Raw genomic sequence first — 6,022 nt, 5'->3', positions numbered from 1 at the left:
TCATTTTAAAAATTCACTAAATTCTAACCTATCATTGAAGTAAAACAACGGAAATTGAGGGGAAAATCTCATTATGAAATAAATGTTTTTCTCTAGTTCGCGTTGGCCACAGTTACTGGCATCCAATTGTTGCAACCTCCTTTTCCCAAGAAGAGTTTTCAGATTTACTTTGCTCATATTTACCAAGGGTGCCAATATTAGTGGAGGGCACTCCACTATATATATATTATCTATACACAATATATAAGTGTGTATATATATATATATATATATATATATATACACACTTATATATTGTGTATAGATAATATATATATAGTGGAGTGCCCTCCACTAATATTGGCACCCTTGGTAAATATGAGCAAAGTAAATCTGAAAACTCTTCTTGGGAAAAGGAGGTTGCAACAATTGGATGCCAGTAACTGTGGCCAACGCGAACTAGAGAAAAACATTTATTTCATAATGAGATTTTCCCCTCAATTTCCGTTGTTTTACTTCAATGATAGGTTAGAATTTAGTGAATTTTTTAAATGAAAGATCAAAAGATGCAGATTTATTTTCACAGCCACCTTTGCTCATAATTACCAACGGGCGCCAATATTAGTGGAGGGCACTGTACTATAAAAATAAAAAACATTTATTTATTGATTAATACTTTTTTTAAATCAATGATTAAGGTGTGTACACTTACATGTAGGTGTCAGAAAAATATCTCATTACTTTTTCATCTAGATGTTAATAGATATTGTTTTTCTAAGAACTCCCACTTAATGTTCCACTCTAGACCATATGAAAAACATTGTTTACATTTTTTTCTTAAAAAAACATGACAGGATCTCGAAACTGGAACTGCACTAATGAATTCCTGAATTTCTGTAGGGCTTTAATAGAAACACAATTGGAAAGAAAAGCAGTCATTACGGCGAATATCAGCCGAACGCAGTTCATCATTACCAGCACCCTCAGCTCATTTCACAGTGGTCTTGCACATTTGATTGGACTGTGCATACTGCCTTACCTAAAGACTTATCCACTGTATCAGCACTGACCCCTCGCATATCTTTAAAATGAGGTGAGACTGCACAAGAGCATATACACAAAGAGCTGGTGACTACAGATAGGGTGCTAAGTTAGCAGTGCTACTGTCACAGTACAGAAGGAGACCCAGGACGGAGAGATAAGGTTAACAGAGTTCTTTATTGAACAGGGGTGCTGAGGGAAGAGATGGAGAGCAAATGGGTTAAGGCAACAGTCTTAGTAACTGCAGGGATCTAGCTCACGTGGTGACGGGTTCTTTCCAGGATCGGACTGAAGATGACTTCGAAGAGACAGGTGGGTACCAGGTTGGAGTCCGGGTTCGTGAGTCAGGTAAGGAGTAGCGTAGTGAACTCAAGACCAGACAAAGTGCAACTGCAGTGACTGTGTATTTGAGCTAGTGTTGATGAGGTGGTGACAGGTGCGGCTGATCAGTACTCCGGTGATTGTGAGCGGGTGTGTGAGGTGATTGGGCCTGACGAGGCTGGACTATCCCTGACAGCTACATAGGGAAGAACCTATAAGCTGTGTCAGCCCATAAGGAGAGCCCTGCTGTTTATATCAGTTCACTCAGAGCCTGTTGTTGAGCCCCTACTGTAGCATGGAGGAGAACATTGATTTTACTGTCAGGCAAAAGCACTTACTTCCGGTGCCAGGTAGACCTATAAACCCGAGTACGAGAAGCTGTTGGTCTAGAGCAGAATGAACACAGTGAATGGACAGAACTGAGCAGCTGAAGTGCTTTTGTCTGCCACAGCAATGGCTGTACAATAATCTACACACACACACACATATATATATATATATATATATATGTATATGTAATGTATATATATATATATATATATACATATACATATATATATATATGTGTGTGTGTGATCTGAAGGTTTAACAGATGGGTTTGTTAATATATTTTTTCTTGATTTGTATAACATTTTATTATTCCTAAAAACATGGTGATTTTTTTTCTCTGACTGTTGACAATATTTTCTGATTTCTGGAATAATAAAAAGAGATAAATACTTGTAAAAATAAATGTATTATGTATTGTCTGGAGTGCATCATTCATGTAATATTTCAAAATACAGTATTACAAATATTCATATGTATTATTTTGCCAACTGTACAAGATTTTCATAGATTTATGGAATGATAATAAAAAAATATACAAAATTTACCTCTATTTAATTTACCTATTTATGTCAACAAACTGAAACAAGAATTTTCTATTTGGCTTTATCCAATGTTCAGATTTCTGTTCCGTAAATGCATGCAAATTAGTGCATATTTCAGTAGATAATGGATCATTTACATATTTAAACATAACATTTAAGATTACATGTAATACAAAACAATTTCACAATTGTTAATGTGAGTTATCAGTTGGCAAAGTATTAGTTTTTTTTTTTTTTTTTAGCTTATTCACCTGTGGTGTCTTGCTTTAATTCTATAAATGTATTAGGAAATCTTATATATTACATATAATTAATCTAACTTAAAAAAAAAAAAAAGCAGATAGGTTCTTCCACATAATTAATATCAGAAGAGCGCCCTTGATTTCAGGAAGCATTTAGAATCAAGTCTACATAACAGAGTTTAGGAGAATATACTGCATACAGAATATATACACCTTTTGGACCAGCTATATCGGTAATTGTCTCTTTCTATACATATAAATTTTAGTGACTAAAAGGGGCAGTTCACCCAAAAATGAATTTACCCTTATGTATTAACTTTCACTGCATGGACAAAGGAATTGTTTATATTTTTCAAAATATATTCTTTGGAGTTTTACAGAATAAAGATATGCATACATGTATGGATAAATGGTTTGATCTCAAGTCACCCTGACATATTACCAACTTAATATTTATGTAATTTCTTTTTTTCATTATGTTTTGAGTTCCTGTAACTCAAATAATAGTGTGCAGCGCTTGTGATGTGAAGGTCATGGGCTCTTTCACAGAGAATAAAATGTATACCTTGAATGCAATACATGTCACTTTGGATAAAAGCATCTGCTAAATATGTATATATAAAATATAATTTGTGAATTTCTCACACCTGTACCAAATGCTCTAGGACTTTAGCCATATTGTAATGCTTTATAATGAAGCTAGAGAGAGATGAAGGCCAGTTTACATGTATATGTGTGTGTGTGCATGTATCTGTGTGTGTCAAGGCCAAGCTCATTAAGGGCCAGCAAGCCTGCGTTGTAAAGGTCTGGTCACAGCTTGGCCATGGCACTGCTGTCTCTCAGCAGATTGTGTGTGCTAGACCACACTTTAAAAAAAAAATGGATCTGTTAATAAGCCAAGCACTTCATCAGCCCGCCTGAGGCTATAATGGTGTCCCACCAACACACTGCTTTCATTTTCGCCTTTCATCAAACACGCTTTCCTTCCCCTTTTCTGCTTCTCTCCCTCCTCCCACTACTTTCCATTTCAAATGGGCAAAGAAACAAACCTTGGCACCTTTTGGTCTGAAAACTAGCATATTTTTAAAAACACCTCAACTCATCACAACAGCGGATGAAATCTCCGCTGGGAATTCAGGAAAGTGCAAAGTGTGTGTGTGTGTGTGTATATATATATATATATATATACACACACACACACACACACACACACACAAGTGTATTATGTATATGTAATTATGTAATTACAACATATTATATAAATATGTTGTAATGTTTTTTTAAGCAGTGACAGGAACTTTAAACTCTACGTAGTATATTAAAAGTCAATGCAAAACAATATTTATATGTGCTATCTGGAATGCATCATACACTGAACAAAATTATAAACGCAACACTTTTGTTTTTGCCCCCATTTTTCATGAGCTGAACTCAAAGATCTAAGACTTTTTCTATGTACACAAAAGGCCTATTTCTCTCAAATATTGTTCACAAATCTGTCTAAATCTGTGTTAGTGAGCACTTCTCCTTTGCCGAGATAATCCATCCACCTCACAGGTGTGGCATATAAAGATGCTGATTAGACAGCATGATATATATATATATATATATATATATATATATATATATACATATACATTGTTGCAATTTGTTGGGATTCATTTAGCCAAATGCACATTCTTTAGATTTTAGGTTTTAGGTGTAAACAAGAAAACGGGATATTGTGACACTAAATAGAGTGAGGTGCATTCATTCTCATCTATATGAAAAGGGTTTGTATCTCAGTGAAAGTGACCGTGGATTAACGAATACACGCATGTTGGGGCCCCAACCCCATCTTGAATAGAGGTGGTTAAGTGGTTACATGAGAGAAAATGATGGGTATTCCTTTCCTTTTCCCCCTTCATTTTCAATAAAATGTGGTGAGGGAAGCTCAGATGTCAGAAAACAGTCCAGAAAAACTACATTTTGTGCACCAAATGAACTCCAGCACACTTTAGCAGCATTTCTTCAGTCTTTACACTGCTGGGTGTTTTATTTTGTTTATCAGACAGCTGTGATTATTGACACATTTTGCCAGTGAACTGATATAAAGAAAGTGATAAGGGCAGCCAAGACATGTGAAACAACAGTCTGAAGCTGCTGCTGCCGTTTTGCTTAATTTTAATAATATAATTATGGTTGATCATCCAGATCCTCAATCAAAAACACTCTGTATGCTTATAAGAACAAAACTAATAGAAAGTCATAGTTTTGAAACTATGACAAACCACTACACCTGATATTGCTTTTATCCAAAGATTGAAAAAACAATGTTAATAAAGTGAGTTACTTACATTTTATACACATCATTGCCAGTTACATTGTCCATTTTGATCCACCAGTTCAAATAGTTTCAAACATAGCCAAAGCAGAATCAACTGTTGCCTCTGATCAACACCCAGTGTTTAGTTCCTGAAAGAATCAGTGTTTTTGAACAAATTTGTTGAGTTTGTGATTCTGTGCAGTCACTTACTGGCTCATCAATGCAAAAAATAAATAAAAAATCACTAAGGAACAGAACCGGTCTCAACCAATTAAAATCAAGGATCATAACAAACTTTATAAATAGTGTAATGTAAAATCTGATCTGTGAAACAACTCATGAAAAGCTACCAAAATTTGGCATTTCACACATAAATAAATAACGACAAACACTTTCTTCAAATATGGAACATAATTCTAATAAAGTTTTTTTTCTTTTGTTCTAATAAACAAAAAACAGAGACATTTTGATATGTTTGCCCCAATGAACCCAGAAGGTGAAAGACTAAGATCCATCTCCACTTGTAATTGGACTATATAATTATGTTTAATTTATACTTCCACTTGGGAGTCCAAAGAGACCATGTCAGTCCCTCTAATGCAGCACTCTGTCAGAGGCCGAACACCACATCAACAATCAGTTTGTGTGTGTGTGTGTGTGTGTGTGTGTGTGTGTGTGTGTATGTTTGTGTGTAACCTCAATCATTGCATTAATTAGTTCAAAAGAGAGCTACACAATATAATAACTGAGCCAGTGGGCCTGAAGGATCATGCAACTCTTATCACTCTACATTTAGACTTAATTATTAATGTTATACACCATCTAAGTGAAACAATTAAAATAATAAGGCCACAAAATGGGTTGGCTGGGAGGCATAATGAAAACATCATGCTTATAAGGGGTGGCTTGGATGGTCAATTTCAGAGACAAGAAAATCCTCTAATGAAAAAAAGAACCTCTAAAGCTCAATAATTGTGCTGGAATATGATGTTTAATTGAGAACAAGGCAGTGCTGGACAGAAAGGCCATTATGAAGGTTTTACGGACAACATTGCTTTGATGGTTCATTTTGAAAGACTACATAGATGTTAAACAACAGAAGGCACACTGGGACTTCTATGATCAAGACTGTATAAAATAAAACCTTCCAATATCTATATATGATGTATTATTTATATTAATTATGAATTCAGTTAATAATAGCTTATTATTAGCTTATTAATATAAATAATGCATATATATGAGTGTGTGTGTGTGTGTGA

The sequence above is a fragment of the Sinocyclocheilus anshuiensis genome, unplaced genomic scaffold (genome assembly GCF_001515605.1).
Source record: "Sinocyclocheilus anshuiensis isolate Anshui unplaced genomic scaffold, SAMN03320099.WGS_v1.1 scaffold928, whole genome shotgun sequence".
NCBI classification, from domain to species: Eukaryota; Metazoa; Chordata; class Actinopteri; order Cypriniformes; family Cyprinidae; genus Sinocyclocheilus; species Sinocyclocheilus anshuiensis.
This window is presented reverse-complemented; position numbering follows the sequence as displayed.